We start from the raw sequence: 22,625 nt of genomic DNA, 5'->3' as shown, positions 1-22,625 counted from the left end.
GCACCTGCCTGCTGGCAGAGCGCTGAGGACGCAGTGGCCCTATAAGTCCTGTGAAAAGTCTTGCCCTGGTTCCCCTCCAAGCAGAGGTTGGTGTCGCACACTGGGTGCCGCTGAGACCCGGAGCATCGACTGCTGTTAGTGCGCTTCATTTTATTTTCTTGCTGAGGTGTAGAGTGCTCTGAAGAAGTAGGGATGTTTTCAGAAGCATTTTATAGGCCCTGGAGCTGTTCTTTTTGCCCTTTAAAGGCTTTTTCTTTTCAGCCTTAAGCTGCATAGTTGTAAGAGAGGCAGCCGGTGGTTAGGCATAAATTGTGCATAAGGAATGAGAAGTTCATGAGGGCGCATGCGGAGGCAGCTGCCACCGTCGGGAGGAAGAGGAACCAGGCCGAGGGAGGCTGCAGAGCAAGATTAAGCTGATGTGAGAGGCGAGCCTTCAGCTTTCTCGCTGAAAGGGTTTTAGGAAATGTGTCTAGGCAGGTTACCATTTTGTCGTGGGAAGAGAAATAACAGAGTTTAAAAAGCCCAGCTTTGGAAAGGGAAAAGGGTGGGGCTTTATTTTGTTTTCAGCTTGTTTGTTTGTTGTTTTTTGCGTTAAGATTTTTTTATATATAATTTTATTTATTTATTTTATTTATCTATAATCTTTGTGAAGAATGTAGGGTAGAAGCCCAGGCACATGCTGCTTGAAGATAAGAAAAATAAGTGAAAAAGGAGACCAGAATGAACAGATGAATTTCTGGCACTGTTTTGATTGGTATTCCTCATCTGGGATGCTATTATTACAGAAGCAGTAGAATTACGGGGCTGAATGTTTTTTCTTTGAGTCATTTTATATGTTAAGGGTGGGATATTGAAGAATGGATAGGCCAAAGAAAATCTTATGAAAAAATTTAGTCTAGTACTTAAAATGAGGTGCAGATGTTAACATAGTCTTCTTGCCAGGGATAGCTGATATTTGTCATTGTTTTTATATGCCAAAGAGATGACTATTCCAAAGCCTTGTTTAAGCAGGGTGCTGTGTGTGGGTTGGGGAGATGGACTTCGGTGCATTAGTGTTAGGCTTACCTTCTTGTGTGAAACTTGCCTTATGCAACGTGCTACACTTTTGCTCATAATCCTGCACTAGGTTTATATGGCACATATTAAGCTTTGTGGAAAGTTGTAGTCCCTAATTTCCATCCTGATATTAAAGAAAGCAAATTAAGCTGATAGACCAGAGAGGACCAAGTGTTGAGAAGGAAAAAGAAGGGTGAAACTGAGCCAGAGTACCAGAGAAGCTGAAAAAATACAGGTGAGAAAGGCATATAAAATCATTCATTTCTATGAACATGCAGTTCAATAATTTACTGAGAGGTAGCCAGATCAATGTCCACATCCTTCACCAGTTTCTGTGACAGCATAAATGAACACTAAACAATGTGACACTCACTATTAAGCTCAATTTGTTAAGAAGATCAAGTGAGGGATAGGCTGTCAGGGAGATTTTTGTGCACACATGTACAAATGTGGTTAACTGAGACCTGCTTCTGTTAGCTCCCCTGGGAGCTGGCACAGGTGAACCTGGGGAAATGAGACACTTGCTGTGAGTGGTCTTGGTTTCACCTGGTTTTGTCTTTGTGCGAGGTAAGTAGTGTACAGGAAACAGTAAAAAATTCAGGGGGCAGTATTGGAATCTAGGACGAGCAACACCTTAGAATGCAATGATTTAGCTACTAAAAACAAATTAATTACACAGAAAGTTATGCCTTCTCATAGAAAAAAAAAATCAGTACAGATTATCTAACTGCAAGGCTATCTATCTCAACTAGAAGCAAAGAACTGTCTTCGCTGAGGTCTTGATTTTGTGCAGAGACCACTGCCTATATGTCTGGTGGTTTGACCCTGGCTGAATGCCAGGTGCCCACCAAAACCGCTCTATCACCCCATCCTCAACTGAACAGGGGAGAGAAAATATAACAAAAGGCTCATGGTTCAAGATAAGGACAGGGAGATCACTCAGCAATTACTGTCATGGGCAAAACAGACTTGACTTTGGAAAAATTAGTTTAATTTATTAGTATTCAAATCAGAAAAACAACTTTCCCCCTCCTCTCCCCTGTCTTATTACTGGGTTTCGCTTAATTCCCGCTTTCTCTATGTCCTCCCCCTGAGCAGCCCAGGGGAATGGGAAATGAGCATTATGCTCAGTTGACCACATGTAATTTCTGGTGCTCCTTCCTCCTCCCCCTCTTACCCTGCTCCAGCGTGGGGTCCCTCCCACAGGAAACAGTTCTCTGTGAACTTCTCAAATGTGAGTCCCTCCCATGGGCTGCAGTTCCTCACAAACTGCTCCAGCTTGTGTCCCTTCCACAGGGTGCAATCCTTCAGGCACAGGCTGCTCCAGCCTGGGTCCCCCACGGGGTCACAAGCCCTGCCAGCAAACCTGCTCCAGCACAGGCTTCCCACAGGGTCACAGCCTCCTTCAGGTGCATCCACGTGCTCTGGCATGGGGTCCTCTCCAGGCTGCAGGTGGATATCTGCTCCAGTGTTACATCTCCCTGGGCTGCAGGGGCACAGCCTGCCTTACAAAGGTCTTCACAGGCTGCAGGGGAATCTGCAGGGAAACCTCCTCTCCCTCCTTCTTCACTGACGTTGGTGTCTGCAGAGTCCCCCCGGCTACCGAAACCCACTACAAAACCATATAGAAACCCACTACAGTGTGATTTGTAAAACTGGAAGATATGCATGCATAGATAAACCCAAATATTTATGTGATGCATAGTAGCAATATATTTCAGAACTTAGGAACGATGAAATTTCAAAAGCTTAGAAAGTGACTGACAGTAAGACCTGAAGAAATATCCAAAGAATTGTAGATAGTTCTCCTGACTGAATTTCCGTGAGGGGTCTTAAATTATCAAACAGTCCTTTCTAAGCATCTGTAAGAGATGGTTAGAATGAACAGCTAGCATAGATTCATAAAGAACAATTCAGACCTACCCTATCTCTTGAAAAAATACTGCAGCAGGCCTTAAGGGGAAGAAGAGTTACAATATAACTTGAATTTACTAAACTGCAGTTTTGGTATCTCACATAGCATTCTCTTAAGCAAGCTAGGGAACTGTGGTGTAGATAAGACTGGTCTAAAGTTAGCATACAACATTTTTGGGGAAGAAAAAAAGTTTTTTATTTATTCACAGTCCTTCTTTTCCTTAGTAACTAGGGGTGCAGGAGGACTGTAATACCATAAGAGTCTGTACTGGGTCTAAGGTTATTCCATAACTTTGTTGGTAGTTTCAGTCTTAGGTTAGATGGCACTCTTGCTGCAGTCATATTAGAAGGCAGAACTCAAGTTCAAAATAATCACAATAAATTCCAGAAACAATAGAAAATAATAGACATACAGTTTGGTAAGAACAAGTACAGACACTAAGCAGGAGTAATTAACTGTACAAATACAAGATGAGGAATCCCCTCTAATGCTTCAGGAAATAATATAGGGACAGTATATTCACCGTGCCATACTGTTATATGCGTAGTTGGTTCCGGATTTTTTGCTTTCTTACTGAAGTGTTTGCCCTCTCTTCGTATTGGTGATAGCAGAGCTCAAGGAATGTTGAAATGCCTGGTAGGTGTCCTTTGGCAGATCTGAAGACATGTAATGCCTCTATCACCCTTTATGAATTTGAGGCATGGCATACTACTTTCTACCTACCCGTTTACAGGGTTGATAGTCCGTGGCAAAGTAACAAAGGGTAGAATATCTGAAACTTCTAAACCACGATCAAGTAGAGCTCTTTCTCCACAGATCTTTCGGAGTGTAATGTGTAAGCATCCAGTAAAAAACCCCAAACTTGTAGGATCAAGTTATCTTAAATTTTCAAAAAGGACAAACAATACAATGTATCTAATTATTGATAGTTCATGAAATGATTAAAGAAGACTTAGAATTGGGTTTAATTAACCTAGGAAATGAGAAGAATGAGGATAGGTGTAGTGGAATGAAGCTGGGTGAATTACCATTGATAATATACAACTGTGGGCTGGCTTCAGAGGCAGCGGGTTGGCCGATATAGATAAGGTGCAGGTGTGGCTGGTTCTGTTAAGATGTTGGGCAGCCAATGAAAAGACAGCAGCGGAGGAAGAGAGGGGAGGAAGAAGCAGAGAGAAGAGAAAGAGTGAACCCTGGATGAGGAGAGACTAGGAGAAGGCAGCAGAGGGACTGGCATGAAGGGTATGCTGGTATGTGATGGTAAAAGACCTTGTTGCAGCTTGATAGTTTGGAGAGTGCTGTGACAGATATGTATATATAAAACTGAAAAAGGACATCAGCATAAACTGCTGTCTCTGGTTTAGATATGACAAGAAGTAGCAGGGTTTAATTTGCAGCAAAGCCTAGATGCAAAAGTTAAGAAAAAAGGTATTAGAAAAGTGAAAATGGTTAACTCCTGGGGTAGATTTTTTTTATCTGGAGAATAGTCCAGCTTTGACTTAAGAGAAATTAAACTGGCACTTGTCAGTACTGTTTTAACTGTGAAGCAAGATACAGTTGAACCCTTCTTCCTATAAGTAACCTTATAAAGATCCTCTTTATGCCTTATTCCTATCACTTCAAAAGTCACTTTCTGCAGAGTATGCAAAATAGGAACCAGGAGAAGAAATAGAAGTGGCAGCTTCTATTTCTACTGAAAGAACAAATAAAGATTATTAATTAATTATACTGTTAAAGTAAACATATCTCTTTATTTCATGTATTCTGTATGGTACAGTTGTTCTGCATGCTGAATGGAAACCTGGTTGTGCTGTTTTGGAAGGCTGGACTGGTTCCCTCAGTGGTTGTTATGTTTCTTCTCTCAGGCCACCAGATGGCTGTTTAGGTGTAATGGTAACAGCTGTTTGATTCTACTTGCCAGCCTTGAAACTGAAGAACTCTGGAATCACTTGGGTACTACAGGATTAAACAAAGACAAAATTTAAGTGTTTGTCTTCTATAATGTGGTAATTGCATGATGATGACTAATGGTACAGATTTTGCAGTAAATTATCTCTCAACATATTCTTACTACTTATTTCTAATAATTTGGTTTATTTTCTATAGGTATTTGTACTTACTCTGTACTGGTCATTTCCTAGGTGTATCTACAGAAAGACAGAAAATTAATCAGAGGAACAGAACACTCTCTGGATTTTCTTCCGATGTGCAGACTACACTGATTGAAGTATTGAATCCATTTCCAGCACCGCCTTCCTGTAAGTAGGCTCAATCAGTGTGAAACACATGGTATAAAATTTTGTTGGGTTCCAGGGTGATTCAGTACTCTACAAGGAAATTTGCTAATTTAGTATTCTGTCAGAGAATCACTGCCATATATTTATGTCCACACATAAGAAAGAACAGTGGAGGCATATCTGTCAGAGGATGCCATCACATTGTCTTTTCTGAAATTCAGGTTGAAAAAGGAAAGTCAAGAGTCACAGACACTATTATCCAGTTTTCAGAGATGATAACTCTGTACCCTATGGGAAATGTAGCAATGAATTTATAAGGCAGGAAATGCAAGAAATAGAGTTGCAATATGAAGGGGCTATAAGTGTAGCTGTATTTGCTTTGTTCTTATCACCACCTCTCTATGTTACTAACAACCAATCATAATATCTTCAAGCTTTTAGATTAGTATTATTTGGTAGCACAGCTTTACAACCTCAGCACTAACAGACATAGCATACACTTATTGCCCATGGTTACTCCTGGTTATGTGCCTCACAGTTAATATTGAGGGACACAGAAAGATAATTCTGAGATAGTCAGAATGACAGTCAATGAGTTTGTTATGATTAGTACATATTGCATATTTGTTCAATTGCATTTTATCACACTGCTACAACCTGAGATATAAACCTCCTTATTGTTATGGGAGTTAATGGCTATTTTGAATTCACAAAGCATCCAGGTGTATAAATTTAGGTCTTCAGTTATTTGTAGCAAGTATTTGAGTTGGCATACTAGTTTTCTGGATTCAGAGTTATTAGATTTTACATACAAAATAACACCATGAAGGTTTTGTGATTAACTGGGGGGTGGGGGAAGAGAGAGACTGTTGTAATGGCTTATTTGATAGGTTGTCATTTTCTATGGCTGAGATGCATAGACTTGCAAATTCTTCTAGATGACAAAAACATACTGTATTGATTAGGGGATAATATACATATAATCTTTGTAAATTTGACTCCTTGAAATAATTGCAATGCAGACATTGATGCTAACTGGAATATTCAGTGCAAAGGAACTAAAATATGGGTCCAAAGTTATGAAACGAGAATTTTTATTGTATTGAGCATGTAACACTGTCAGGATCAAACAGCATAATTCCTGCAGTTTATTTTCTGTCGTATAATGATATCTGCATCTACTGAAAGGCTATTAAATATGCAGTAGTATTGTAAGTTGTTTTGTATGATTTTTTTGCTTGAAGTTGACTTTTTGCAGGGATCTAGGGATTGTAGCTTGCCATCTGTTGCTTAAATCTCTACATTTCCATTGCACTGAATGGATAGTCTTTTTAGCCTGGCTTCATGATTTAGCGATAGGAAGTGATGCTTATGATATCAGGCAGTGTAAGGCTATATTAGCGCTCATTTGTTTGTAACTGCACTCATTACGTTTGAACCTTCTGTGTGTGGCATTTTAAAAGATGGAAAGGTCTCGATACTATGTTTTCTAAAACTTACATGGAAATGCATGGCTGAGCAGAGGAGAGGGAGTCATGTCCTGACTGTCTATACTGTGAGTTCAAACATTACCTTTGTTGTGGGTGAAACTTCAGACAGAGCTTAACGCTTACAGACTAAAAGCATTCAAATACAGGTTGAAAATTTGTCAGAAACAAAGTATCGCATGTTTTCTTAGTGAAATTCCTTGCTTCCAACAGCTATGATAAGCAGTGTTTACAGAACTTTCAGCTTGGGTACTCAAAACCTGATGCCCCCTGCAGAAGGCTGACATTATTTATAAACACATGGAGATGTAGCTGAAGGAACTGAGCTCCATATAATGCCAGAGTACAGTCAAGTGAATTAAATGGTTACCTCTTGTTCTCAGCTTTCTGTTTGGTGTTTTAGGTATGTTTGTAATACTTCAGCATGCTTTTAATGGCAGAGCTGTTTTCCGGTGGTAACCATTTATGTATGCAATAATTGAAGTTCATACAAAAAAGCATAGTTCAATTTACCTGAACATGTAAATTGGCTCGTATTAGTTGCTTGTGTGTGACTGGTACAGCAGTATTCAACATGATAAGTTAGGAAGTGTACAGTAATTGACCCATAATAATATTGAAACAAATTGTCTAATACATTAATTTCTTGGACAAAACTGGATCGATTTTAATTTGTCAAATTCTGTACTGCGCTCTCATTGAAGTGAAAGTATATTTATTAAAACAGCAGTGACTGTGAAGTCTGGTGTGTTAAAATTTGATAATTTCTTTTGTCAAAGAAACAAATCATGAGATTAACTCAGAAGTTGTTAAATTTAAAGTGCAAGGTAGTGGGAACACAAAAATGCTTTACGATGAGTTTTTGTCAATCTGTATAATTTTTCAGTTAAGCAGTCATAAATCAAGGAATATTGTATTTTTTGAGGCTCATTAAAGAGACATTATACATTAGAATAGTGAAGCAGTCAGCATAATGAAATGATGAATGCCTATAACTATCTGTATGTAAATGATGTGAGACAGATTTGCTGGTGCTACAGAGGAGAATAACAATCTATTTGACAGTTCCCTGTAGGTGCTACTTCTGGATACAAGTGACAGATGTTGAATGTAAACCTCTTCAACAGCAAGCACTTATTAGCACTCAGTGGGGAAAAAATGGCAATATAGAATAAGACAAATAGCAGATAATGCCATTTAAATAACTTTGTTCTTACAAAGCTTTATTGCCAATGCATTAAAATCTGGGAGGTCGGTTTTGTTGTTTGTTTTTCATTGACTGAGATTAGGTAGGTAAGAGAACATTTTGGAATTTAGAAATTTGTAATTTGAAACATTTAAGAAAATTAACTCAATATTATGGGAACTCTTGATGGAAAATATATGTATGTGCCCTTTCATCACCAAACTTTTTAATGAAAAGTTATTTGGTAAATATTTATCAAATCATTATTATCTGTGATAAATGTCAGTACTGTGTGTGTGCTGCCATTACTCGATTTACTAAATTACTTTTAACTGTTTCCTTTTTTTCCCCCCCCCTCTCTTTTCCCATGACAGAATGGAAAACTGTTTGTCTCTCAGATTTGTAACTTTAATGGATAAAGGGCAGAAGTAATTAATGAAACAAGGTTAACAATAGCAAATACTTTTTAGGATATCTTATGGTTTTATTTCTAGGCCGTTTGTCACAGTCCTAGCCCGAGATGCTACTCCTAGAAGTATAAAATATGTGAAATTCACAATTGGTAATAATCCAACTCTTCAACTGAGATCAGCATTAAAGTAGTTTAGAAGACTATAAAAAAACCCACTTGATTTATTTCTTATCCTACTTTGTAATAGATTAGGTTAGGGATTTATATTTCTTTAAAGTATGAATCTAGACACATGGATTGATTTTTCAAATTGTCAAAGCTTACTTTAAAGCTTTTTCTTTTTTTGAGATAGCCTATCCTTAATATTTTATTTTCAATCTGCCAGCCAAACTACTGCTTGAAAGGGTAGAGATCGCACCAATGCTGAGTGATGCAGTATCTACATGTTTAGATTTCATATGGCCTTATGTCTTCTAGTATGATGAAATCTGTGACACTATTTGTGCTTTTTCTTTGTTATCTCTTGTCAACTGTTAAAGCTACCTTGTGTTGCTTGCACTAAATCTCTTGGGAACTTGGTGTTTCATTGCACCACTGCAGATTTGTAATCCCCTTTCATGGTGTTAAATTATCAGTCACATATGCATTGTGTCTGACTTACTGGACATGTTTATTGTTCCCCTGGCTACTGTGCTTGCTAATTTGTTTCTTTATTGCTTTGCCTTGAGTTAGGGAATACTCACCCTCTGTCCTGTGAATTCTTAAAAAGAATAGCTAAAGTTCATTCCTATGTATTTTTTGCTATTAGTTCTCACTGTTGCAATTCAAATCCAGGTGATTTTCCTCATGTAGCTCTTGATCTATGTTCATGTAGAACAGCTGAGGTTCAGTAATGTAGAATGTGAGTATCATCTCAATGGGGAGAGTAAAGACAGATTTTATGAGATGATATAAGCCATAATCTGTGATTGTAACATATTTCACACATAGAAGGACTTTTTTTGGAAGTAAAGAGAAGTTCATAAGTCCAGGAAATGTATTTTGATCCTATTAACCTAGCCTCTTTAAATGATCACAGGGCTTAAAACTATTGCTGAATTTTATCTCCTCTTTGCAACACAAGAGTTATAAATGGGAGGTACTTAGTCACATTTAGATAGAAGAGCTTCCTGTGCATCTACTGGCTCAACATTTACTCAGTTTCCTTCTATTCCTCTTCTGTTCTCAGCTGCCCTATAATCTCTCTTATGTGAGATACCACAAATTTTTTAAAAACTGTTTTGCCTATCTGGTTGAGCAGACCTCTGAAATATGTTGAAGAAAGTGAAAACATCTAACATCTATCTTTACATGACAAATCAACAGAATTGGTCCATGTGCTATACCTTAAAAAAACCCATAAATCAGCAACAAGTGTTCTATAGAAACTTCCTAAAATTATTTTTAGTAATAGTATATTTTTAAATATTTGTAATTTAATAATTTAAAATATAGTGTATATTTATGTAATATAAATACATAAAATACAAATTGTCTATAATTTAAAGAATAATAATAGCAAAAACTATAAACGTTAATAATAGTTTGAATATTCTTATAACCCAAAACAGAAGAACGAAAACGGCCTTTTTCTTTCAACAATTTAGAGCTTTCATGATGCCAAACACAGCAACTGGGTTCAGAGATCACTGCATCTGAAATTAAATTCTGTCTGTCCCTCTGAGATTGGTACTATATGATCCTGTACGTTCCTATATGACACAGTATACATTGTGAGAAATTATTCTTTTACTGGCATTTCTGGTGACAACATTTATTTGATGAGTCAATGCTTAAAAGTTATTAATCTGTTAACTATATTTTGGTATAAAATGTATTACTTATAGACTGTATAGACTATGCATAGTGTCTAAATATATGTAGGTATACACAGTATATACATGCCTATAAATATAGACTGCAGAAATATTTATTATATTTTGATTTTTAGGAAAATAACTAAAGGTTAATTTACAGTATAATGTAACTGCTTGTAGTACTTTGACAAAATTACTTTGAAATTATTCATTGAACTTCTTTGGCTAATCAGAAAGCATACTGAAACATAAATGTTTCATTACCTCATTACCTTTGCTTAGTGTAAATAATAAATATAATACAATGACATTTATGTAAACTGCTGAAGAATGATGCATATTTTTTTTTTCAAATGTAAGTCAAATCACCAAGGAAAAACCATAATAAAGAAAATTAAAATGAAAATACATGTATATGTTAGATTAAGACTTACTGCACTGCCATTGCATTTTAAAATTGATTTACTTCTCAGTTAAACTAGACTACTTGAGTAATTATTAACTAAGCTTAACATTAGATCTCATCAGCATTATTTCTTTTTATATTGGTTAAATCAGACTGGTAATCTACAAATAGTTAGAATTATAATTTCAAATCTAATGTCTTTGTCAGCTATATTTATCTGAATGTATGACTTCATTAATTGCAAAAAAATGAAAATCTCTTGGGTATTGTTTCCCTTGCTTAAAGAAATCCCTTTGCAGAATGTAATAAGGAAGTGCTACGATGCTCATCCAACTATTCAGCTATTTTTTGTTTGAGCTGGATAATAAATTTAAATGATATTGAATGATAGATGTACGAGCTGAGTTCTGCTGTGTAAATGTGCCAGAAGAGTACAAAATTAAAATATAAACCCATGATACAATAATGTTTCATTAATGCGTACTTCAAGTAATCAAATAGTTAAACTATTTTTTGTAATCTGTAATTTTTGCTAGTGGCAATATTTTTACACAATAATACTTGGGGTTAACAGAACTGCTACAAACAAAGGGATTGTGGATTTGTCAAACATGAAAACAAAGAGGTTTCATGAGCCCATTCCAGAAGGCCTGGCCTCTCTTCAGGTTTTACAGAAAACGTGTAGAATTTTGCTTGGATAAGGGCATTCTGTTTGAACTGAAACCTCAATCTTCACAAGTGGTGTCAAAATAAAGAATAACAGTGCTCAAATGGGAAAAAGGGTGAGGGAAGGGGAAACCTGTCTTCAGACAACCTGTTAAACAGTTGTATTGGATAAATTTTCTTTATTTAATTGGTTCTATTACATATCATTACAATCCACAAATACAGACCTATGTATGGATCTGCTCATACATAGTGTCTGTGTTTGGGTTTTAATTTTTAGTTTTGAGATCAAACTGAAAAGAAAATAAAATCATACATATTCAGCAATAGATCCCAGTCATGCAGTGCTGTCCGGCTGCAGGGGGCCTACACATCAATCTAGACGAGAGTTCTCCTTGGACAGAAAGCTGAAAACTGTTCTTTGGTTGTCCCAACATACAAGCTTAATTTTAGGGTAAAAATGAAAGGAGACTCATAGGGATTGGTTTGTTCACTGATGATTTCAAGATTTGATACCCCAGCAGCAGGAGTCACTGTAAATTGCCATTCTCTCCCATTTGTCAGTCTGTGCTTTGTCTTTTTAATGTGGGACACACTTTTAGAACTTCATTGCGATAGATGAAAGTTAGGAGAAGACTATGGAAAATAAGGATATGGAAATGTGTGTTAGTTTTATCTTAAGGCTTTTGGAGATTTCAAGAGTACAATGTATCTTTAGTAGTCCCAAAACAGTCTTTTGTTTTTCCATTTTGATATGTAGAAGAATTTTTGCCATAGTGGCTTTTTGTGGAGAGAAAATAGAAAGACAAAAAGATTTATGACTGTTACTGAAGATGCTGTGGGCTGAGCAATTGGATTGCAACATATTCTAGTTTCCTCTTTAGCCATTGTAAAAATTTTGACATTCAAAACTGAGGCTGAAGGTGAAGGACTGTGGGGAAGGCAAGAACTACAATTATAAGGAAATGCAAGAAAACAGTAGAAAAGAATAAACAATGGAGAAAGTATGACTTTGGACACCATTGAAGAGGATGAGATGAAAGGATGCTTGAAAGGGAGAAAGATAATGAGAGAGAACTTATTTTTTCCATCTTAATTTTAGAGGCTGCCATAACCTAAGGCAAACTGTTTGACATTGCAAAGCAGAAGCAATTATCTGTTTTACTGAAATGATTTTCACCTGAAAGGGATGGAAATTAGAAAATGAAAAGGTGAAAAAACTGGCATAAGAATACTGTACTAGAGAGTATATATTTAAGTGAATCCAAATGAGATACATAATTTGGTAGCAACAGTAGCAAAACTGACATAAATACTATTTTTCTAAAAATATCTTCAAATATAATTAATGATATAGATGTATCTATTTTATGTCCTTCTATATTTACCTGTCTATACATCCATTTTTATAGATTGGTGTGTACACATTAGTAACAGAGTTTCATTACCCTCATTCATCTTTCTCTGGGGAAAAAAAATCCAAAACTTTAACAAAGTTTTTTCTCTTCACAATTGCATTTTATCATTATATCTGAGTGATAAACCTGTCATAGTCCCCTTTGATGCCAAAACGGCACAGAGTAAGTGCTCAGAAACGAATTTTGTCTTTAAGCATCAAAGGTATTTATTTCGTGCAACGTTGGGGAGCTAGCTGGTTCGCATCAGACAAACTAGCTCCAAAGTTTTCAGTGAAAAGTTAGGTAATTTACACAGATTTCCTGAGATGTTATGACATCTTTATGTACATACTCATTTGATTTTGACACCTAATCATTCTGTTCACAATAGGTGCGATCTAGGTGGAGTAAACCTTTCAACCTTCTTTGTTCAACGATTTCCTGACTCTTGGTCTCCTTGTCTCCTTCAGGTGCCCACCTTATCTTTTCTAATTATGCAGAGCACCTTCCTTTAACATTGTCAGTGGTACATTCCTTTAACACCATCAGTGGAACCTTTTCTTATTCAAAGACCTATTCTTGTCATTCAGAGTATGTACCTTTAACATCATCAGTGGAACCTTTCCTAATTATTCAGAGTACATTCCTTTCTCAATACAGAGCATCACCCAGAGCATTGTCCCAAACTCATCCTGACCAATCTTTTTAAGACCTTGTTCTGTTTCACCTTGCCGCATGTTCCTGTAGTAGCCTAAAATACCTCACTTTTCCTCCCTCTTATCTACTGCCCCAGACAAAGCTAGGTTGAATAAATACAGACTTTTAGATGTTTTGAAAATAATTTGAGAGGTAGACAAGAAAGACAAAAATTAGCTTAAATTAAAATGAAAAATATAACCTTTTTATTTTTAAGAGGAGTAGAATTAGCCTCTTTCGACTTATTGGAACATTAAAGAGTTTGCACAAATTATTTTAAGAAAAGTAGTTTTAGATGCACAAGATTCTGGAGTGAGTAGTTTACATAAACTCCCTGCTAGCTATTTTTTATTGTAGTAGATTTATTTCTATAGTAATTGGCTGAAGAAAACTTCTGTTTTGTGTTTGAGAGGATTTAATTCTTCATTTTCCTCTAGAGTAACCATGTGGCTGCACTTTTTTTCTGGAGAGGGTAGTAAAATTTTTCCTAAATCCTGTATTTTGCTACTCTATGGTTAAAGCTTAATTTTTTAATGGAGTATAATCAATAATTAAATATTAATGCTGCTAGTAGTTAGTGTCCATATGTTATATATATCTCTAATGTTAGTATCTACCAATTTTTGAAAGTGAAGACAAAAGCTTGGGAACAAAAAACTGAAATAACTTTCCTAGGATTGCCATTAGTTTAAAATGAAAGGTTAATTTCTGACTCTTTCTGGATTGTGTCCTATTGAGGATAGAAGAACTGATAGGTTCTTTTTCCCTCTGCTGTGTAAAGCAATACAAAACAGAATGAAAAACACGATCAGCATCATAAGTAACTACAAAAAAAAAAAAGAAAAAAAAAAAACACCAAAAGAATCTAATTTCCTGATCTCCACCTCATTCATTTAAGTTCTTGAAAAATAATTTAACAGTGTGGTGATGGTCTTCCAAGGATAACAATAATCCTAGATAAAATTTCTCTCTGTCACTGCATTTCTCTATCTTTATCAGATCACTATTGTGTCATTTTTATTGCTAAGCGGATAATATATAAATATTTGAACAGGCTGCTCAGACCTACTGACTAAAAACCAGAGCTGAATATTTCTAGTTGTGGCAAAGGTTCCTTAGTCTCTTGTCCTGTTTCCTTACAGACAGGTTATAAGCATTATTACTATTTCAGTTTCACAAGTTCATTCGTGGAACTTCCTTTCCTAAACGTTCTGTTCCTTCTAAATATATATTTGCTTATAGGAAAGCTAGTAGAAAATGGAGATTTCTGCCTTACGGCCAACAAAATCTTGGATTAAATGGTTGGTAAAGGTATCTGTCAGAAATTGCTACTATCTACAGTCTGCTATATGAAGATTCTAAAGAAGAAGTCAGTATAATAAAAATGTATGACAGCTCTAATGATATCTATCACCTGGGTTTCAGTAAAGACTTTACACCATAAAAGATCTGCAAGAGAGAAAGGGAAAAGCAGTTAATATGACTAACATATTCATAAATGATTTTAAGAGCAAACTTATTTCTTAACAGAGTTGGAAACATAAGAGGTAAGATCATGATAAGGAATAATTTGAAGTTTATAAAGTAAACAAAAATACAAAAGCTGTTACGACAATGGAATTTTGTGGATGTTAAAGTTGAGAACGCTGTGTTTTATAACATGGTATAGGTTAAACACTAATATAAACATTAATTTCATACTGTATATATGCATGTATGTGTGTCCATATAGATTTAAAATCACTTTCTCTGTGGTGAGATTTGTTTTATGAGTAGGAAATAACACAATCATGCAAGAAAATATTGAGGTAGTGAGTTGTATTACTGTTACTGCAACAGACAAAACCAGGAATAATTCAACCCCACAAGCTTCCATAATTGATTTGATATCTTGAAGATAAAAATAAAATTTTTGAAAGTTCATTATTCAGAAACTCACATTAAAGAAAAAATTGGTTGGTTTTTGTTTTGATTTTCTGTTCTCCATATGTGCCTATCATTTTAATGAAAGACTTAGCTTAAGTTCCACAATCCTGTAGGGACATGGAAACTTATCAATATTTCTGATTTCACTTTGTATTATAACTGTTTTGTATAAACTACTTTGACATCTGACACTACCACTTCTCGAGCAGTTTTTCCAGTTGTTAGCAGCAAGATAGGAGCTCTCATCCTGTGTTAATGCTAAGCCTTTTAATAAACAAAGTAGGTTCTCCTCTTGCATAGTCCTGTATGTTTCACTAGAAGGATAATTATTACTTTCATATTACTTTTTGGTGATGTAAGGATGAACACATATGTGTAGCGACATTGAGGCATGACAGTATGTATATGCACATGTGTACATGTAGGTACTGTTTCATTTGTTTTTCATTTAGAATGTAAATAGGGCATGAACAAAAAATAACATTATATCTCCAGCTAATTACGCCGTAAGTGGTGGAATCAGATTTTTTTCTTGTATTTATTTTGGGTTTTTTTTGTATTTTACTGCATTTTTTAACACATCTAATTAAAATCTAACTCTGATTTCATTGGGACCTGTTCACTTGAAAGTGTAAATCACACTGATTCATATGTACCTGTTTACATAACATAGTATGTATAATACTGTTTCTTAGAATTCAGTAAGACACTGTTATCTTGAACAATAATCAATTAACAGAGCTATACAACATGTATCACACATTGGCTCATCATGAGAGATATTGCTACAGCTTCTCACTACGCTTGGCTTAGTGCACCCATACAGTTTTTGTAAATTCTGTTGGTTTACAATTGTGTGTTTTAAGAGTCAGACCTAAGGCACTCTTACTATTTTCCCTTGATCATTGCACTTGAAAAACTGGTCTTGGTGAAGTCCTTGTCAAAATTAACTGTTTATAGACAGTTGTTTCTTAGTTCTTCAAAACAATTCCTTTTCTCCTCTTTCTCCTGCACTTCAAATTTGTGATGTTTTGAAGTTTTTAAATTTCTCAAGCATTAAGTTATTAAAATGCCTGTAAATGTTACATATTTCAAGTTGTAACAGAAAACTTCAAATGACTGCAGAATCTGCGGACAGTTATCAAATTTATTTGAATATAAAAAAATCACTATAATTGGCACTGCAAAATTTTTCTGGTAGTGCTGGCCTACTGGGATATACTACATAGCTTTCTCTTCTGCCTGATGATTGTCTGGGCAGGATAATGGACCAAATTAATTACTAAGATTTCCTCCAGACCCATTTTCTATGGTTCATTTTCATGGTCTTTTCAGGCAAGAATATAACCATTCAGAAAGTACCACTGAGTTGCAAAATCTAAAACTGACTATAAAAATGGTTGAATTTAATATAGATGGATAAAGCATTTGCATTTTATTAAAGAATAAATACTGCTGTAGTGCCATTTACTTTATAGTGTATACATTATTATCTATATTATATTAGTCAAACCAAAAATACCACATGCTTTAGGTCCTATTAGACCTCTTGGGAACAGGATAAGGGTTTTTGTCCAAATCAGTGATTTGGAATTGTCAGTAAACTGAAGGGTAATAGCATTAGAATGCTAAGGAATAAGGAGGTGGTTAGATGGTACTGGCAGCCATTACTTCGGTGGCTTATTATTTGTAATTAAACACCACTTGCTCAGAAATTTGGAATTTTCAATCATTTCTTTCCCTTCAAGATTTGTTTTTTATGATAACAAGTGTTATTGTCTATTAAATTGTCAGCATTAATTATTAATCTGGTGACCTATAGATGCAACTTGTCAAAGTAGGAGATTGGAAAGACTGTATATAATTAAGTTACACATAATGTATTTCTACTTTTTTAATGTATTTGAGAGATTTCACACTTTTTTTTCTTCCTAATATTTTGTCAAAATAAGTCAAACACAATCTCATCCACACTCAGAACTGCCTGTACACAATGGTAGCAGAACAAATCTTAAAACCCACTCTCCATGGTTGTAACCCTTGCAAAATTTGGTTATCAGCCACTTATAGTGATTCTTTCTTGATGTATTTATACAAATTTTATACATCAATATATTATATAACTGTTCCAAAATGTGCTCATATAATACAGTCATATTTTCATGACATCATAAGGACTCGGATCCATCAAAAACCCCAACAGTATGTGTGGAATCAAGGCTTTAAAAATGAATCACCAGACAGGATATTTTAGTATACAAAAAATAGAGCATGGTAATAGTAGTAGCTGACCTACTGTTTTCTGTTTACATGCAGATCATAAGAATAAAATCAAATTGCATTGACAAGACATACATTTTACTTTTTCATGAGCTGAAAGTTCAAGTTTGTTTTCATTTTTGAGCATTTCAAATATTTATCTATTTTCTTCCTCAAATTAAATGTTCTTTGAAAGATGAGTTTAAATTTAAAAGATCTACATGTCTTGCTTTAAGTTTTCCAAATATTTTATGACTAGAATTAAGATTTCAGATACTTTGGGAGAGAGGCACAAAAGGAATCAATTAGCAGTATTAAGACAATTTCATAAAATTTTTTTCTTTATCCTTCTGTAACGCTAACCTTTATGTCCCAGTAGGGTACAATATGTTGTGTTTTCTAACCTGTCAGGATTAAACCATGCAGTCTACTTTTTGGAGAGAATTAGAAGTAGCTAAAGAACTGGGGGGGGGGGGGGGGGCAGTTTGGTATAGACCAAAGAGTTTGTCCTTTTCGAGTGCTTCCCTGGCAAGTGCCTACATTGAAAATTTTGAATTTTCATATTTTTGCAAGTGACATGCATTAAAATATACGTGCTCTAGGATATTAATCACTGCAGTGGTGATGTAAGTTAGGGTAGAACAAGCATTAGTGGGAAGAGGGAGTAATTAAAATCAGTCTTCTGTACTGGCATTTCATTACAAATAATCCACACATTTCTAATTTCAAAATTAGGATCTTCATCATTGTTTTGGACCTGTATGATAATGATGATACTGAAGTTGGCATTACCTACAACCTGTAGGAAAAGTTGTTAATCACAGTAGTATTTATAGATTTCCCTGCAACTGATATTTTACTTCCTATGGCATGGTATGTATGAGTCAAGTTCTGGGGCCTATCTGTGATGGCTCCCAATACAGCAAATAAGGATCAACAAAATAAAGTGTGTTACCCTCCCTGGGAAATTCAACAGACCTCTTTAAACCCTGTACAGCTTCTAAAGGGAGTTCCTCTTGTCTTATTGCTCAGGCTCCATTTTTTAGTTGAAACATATAACATATCTCTGTGTATGTATAAGATGAGGTAACTGTCTCTTTAGGGAGATTCTTCCAGCACAATGGAGTCTTACGATCTTCTCAAAGTGTGTCTGAGGAGGAAATGCAGGTTTAATGACAAGCAATTGCATCTTCAGGCTGTGCTTCATTATCTGTCACTTTTTCATCACTTCACATTAGATGATGACAGTTTGGGTGCAGTGCTATTATTGAAGGAGTTTCTTGGAGAGAATGTTTGATATTTGAATAATCAAAGAACTATACTGCAGCACCTTTTTTCTGAGAGATTGTGTGATTTTCATGTGAGGTGACCCAGTCCTTGATACTATGTTAGATCAAAATACATAATTTTTTTGATCTTTAAGATGAAAAAAGGCAATATTGTTTTGACGTTAGTATGTACTTATCCAATATCTTAAGTAAACATTGGTTATGATTATTTAGAAGCTGATAGCTCTAAGAAGAGAAATTAAATGTGAGATGTTTATAACTATATTTATACTGTATGGGGTTAATTAAATGAGAGGCAAAAAAGCCTTAAACTCAAGAATTTTAATACCTTAAAACTGGTCGTATTATGCTGTATATGCCATTTTAATCATGGAAAGCACATTATCATTTCATATGATTTGTATGTGCATATGCAATTTGTATAATTTCATGTGTGTACCTGTTTTTCACAGGCAGGATTAGACATAAAGTTTTAGCCTAGACACTGCTTCTTAAAAAGCAGAACCGTAGTTGACCTGACTGTACCTAACTAATGAGGTTAGGTGGTGATAGAACTTTCAGATACGTAGGCTGGCCCACGTATATCTTCACTTTACCTCTCTTGCTTGGTCAGAGGGGTCTAACTCATCTTGTCTCTAAAGAATTTATTTATGTTTCTTCTTTTTCTTTCAACTGTAAGTTTTAGTGTAAATACAGTTTTCTATGTGTATTTTAATAATGCAGCTTTATGTTTTCTACCACTAGGATTTGGTGATTTACAATAAAATATAACTAAATCTAAGTTAATGTTACCTAATGCTGCATCATCATGCTATTTAAAGTAGCACATATGACTATGGTAGAATTGGATGTTACTCCAGTTGGAATCTAATTGGAATAATAATTTTTGTAATTTGGAGGCTTGAGGAGTGAGGAGTAAAATTCCTGTTGTTGACCATCAGCCCTTACATGAGAGGTACAAGCATCATATTAACTACAGAAAATGTCTGGTTCTTTTCAGTGCTTCTAGGGTTATTTTTGGATCCTGCTTACGCAACATTCATATACATTGATGTTAAATATCAATTCCATTTGTCTTCTTTCAGTAACTATGTGTACTTCAAATATGGAAAGATTTGAAAGAAAATAAAGCATACAAATAAAATACTTATATTTCTGTCTTGGAAAAGAACACCATTCTGATCACACTAACATACTTAGCAGCTCCAAGAGAAATGGGAATTCAAAACTGTAGTAAGTTCTGGGCTGTGTAGCTAGTATGTATGTATTTGGTGTACTTCAGCCTATTGTCTTTTTTTTTTTTTTCCTTGTATCTGATTCGTCATACTTAATCATGTCTGGTAGCTTTCAGTGAAAATATGTCACTGTAGAAAACAACATTTCTGTTGCAGGATTGACTCAAAATTTATTATCAAATAAAAATACATATTTTTTCTTGACCTAAACCGTCTTACAATGCACGCAGTAAATGTAACAGTAGACTGTTATCAGAATAATTATAAAAGTGTCTCTTGTCCTAGTAACTTTCCTTAGTGATTGAAAGATTATCTTCTGCTTGACATGGCCCACTTGCACACAACAGTTGTGTGAGTGAAGGAAATATGTACAGCATGTGAAGCCTTTGATTTTAAACAAGTAAAAACTGCAAGTTGTTTTCCTCGTAATGTCATCTATACTACACCTTGTATATTGATATATAGATACATTGATCTATATAGTCAAATACAGTTAGATATATTTAATTTTTGATTTGCATTTCCAATTATGTAATCTTTCCAACATTTTCTTTCATTAGTATTCCAGGAAGTCCCACATCTGTCTCTATGACTTACCTTCCCTTTATACTTAACCTTCTTTAATCGTATTGATGCACTTCCTAGTAAAAAAAAAAAAAAAAAAAGAGGAGGATGGTTAGTGTCTTCTGTATGTTAATGCTTAGCTCTTTTTATTCTGATGACTTTTCACATGTTTTTGGGCCCATATGCCATCAGAATTTCCTTGCATCTTCTGCAGGCTGAGAAAAGTTTACTGACAGCATTCAGATTCTGGTTATACACCTGCTGCGAGCAGTATTTGCTGTCAGCTTGTGGTGTTGGTTATAGTATGACCAAGAGTTACGAGGTTTGAATAGTAACGACCTGCCACTGACTGTGTAGCTGTAGAGTTTTCTTGCTCATTTTCAGGAAACATGTACACTCCCCCTGATGTTTAGAGGTAGAGTAGCATTTTATATTTCATGGTTCAGCATGTAGCAGTTAGTCTTTGACTGTTTAAGCAGCACCACACCTCTTGAGATTCAGACTGCAATTCAGTCCCGGTGTTGTCAGTCAGAGAATGTGTTTCAAATATATCCTTAGCCCAGGGAGCTATATTCAGAAGATATCTGGATGAAATTCAAGAAATACAAGCAGGCCAGGAAAAATACCCACAACTGCAGTGCTATTTTAAGAGTTTCTTTACCTGACCATGAATTGTACTGGCAGGAAAGTAAATTACACTGATTATTTCTGTGTGCCACAAACTGGACTTCTCACTGTATTCAAATTAAAGGTAGCTAAGATGTCTGTATACTACATATGGGATATACATATGTACGCATGCTATTTGGTCATCTGGAGTCATTATAAAATTGAAGAATTAACAAAATATTTTTGTTGTAGTGCCATGAACGTTGTTCAGAGATAATACTGTGCAAAATCTTAATAAATGCAGTTTGAAGCAGAAAATATTATGGATACACTAAATGTGTGTATTCTATGCTTCAGTAGGGTAACAATACTGCACGGTTAACACTGCAGAATATTAAACCAACTGGTACTTAGACAATCCAGAAATGCAAATGTTCTTGTTGTTATTATGTATTTAATGGTTCCACAAAAAGATGAGTTTTCTAGTACTTTCAAATTTCTGAATAGTAATCAAGAAACATCCAGGAGACAGAAATTCCAGAAGAAGATACAAAACACAAAAGGAAATAGAAAGGTCCTGACACAGTTCACAGATCATAGGATGTATAAGTTATGTACCTGTACAGCTTTATAATCCTGTACTGTTACAAATACAGATTATATTTAAAAAGAAATTGCTTACATACAGAGCAAACCTGAAATTTGCTTAATTGTTCAGATTTTTGCATGTAGTAATTCCAAAATAGTCAAGAATTCATTTTACCTTTTTTTACCAGAACTACACTGTATTTTGTAATGATTACTGAGGTTCTGATTTAAAAGTAATTTTGAAGTAATAGACAAATCCTCTAGCTCCAAGGATAAACAGCAAACAATAATAATAGCAATAATATCAATAACAATAATGTAATTTGAAGCCCAGACAGATAATAACCTGTTGCCAGAAACTTTTAAAATACGTATCAGTCATCCTCAAGTATTAATGTGAACTAATCTATTTGAAATATCAGTGGATATTTATATTTGGTCTCAATTTTGTGGAGTTTGGTACATCTCACAGTATTGTAATAGTAACCTAGGCTATTTTTAGTTGGGCTGAGTAAAGTAATTAGACCAATATATCTTCTTGTCATTCTATGTTTGTTTTCTAATACCAAGTTCTAGTCAAATACTTACTTTTGTCACATGGAAGTATGATACATCTAGGTATCAATTTTTGTCCTGTCCCTGAACACCACTGGGCTGAAAGGAGCCTGAATTTGGTTTTTTGTACCTTCCCTTGAGATATTTGTGTTGAGTCTTCTGATTTTTCCTTTGTATTGTATAATGCTACGTATTGTAGAATATATTGTCAAATTTCATAAAGAATTTTCTAATCACAAAGAACATAGGAAAACTGTATCTGTCTTTAATACTGAATTGGTCTCAA

At 35.1% G+C, this 22,625-nt stretch overlaps 1 long non-coding RNA gene across 2 annotated transcripts in view; it reads left to right on the top strand.

The window, feature by feature from the left end:
• The window catches only part of LOC130143954 (uncharacterized), a 631,756-nt gene that overhangs the window by 55,071 nt on the left and 554,060 nt on the right, over nucleotides 1-22,625 (top strand). For both annotated transcript variants that reach the window (XR_008819941.1, XR_008819942.1), the window contains exon 2: nucleotides 5,113-5,229. This is a non-coding gene — a long non-coding RNA (uncharacterized LOC130143954). The remainder of the gene's footprint in view (nucleotides 1-5,112; nucleotides 5,230-22,625) is intronic.

Source organism: Falco biarmicus, chromosome 1, assembly GCF_023638135.1.
Source record: "Falco biarmicus isolate bFalBia1 chromosome 1, bFalBia1.pri, whole genome shotgun sequence".
In the NCBI taxonomy this organism is placed as follows: domain Eukaryota; kingdom Metazoa; phylum Chordata; class Aves; order Falconiformes; family Falconidae; genus Falco; species Falco biarmicus.
This window is presented reverse-complemented; position numbering and strand designations above follow the sequence as displayed.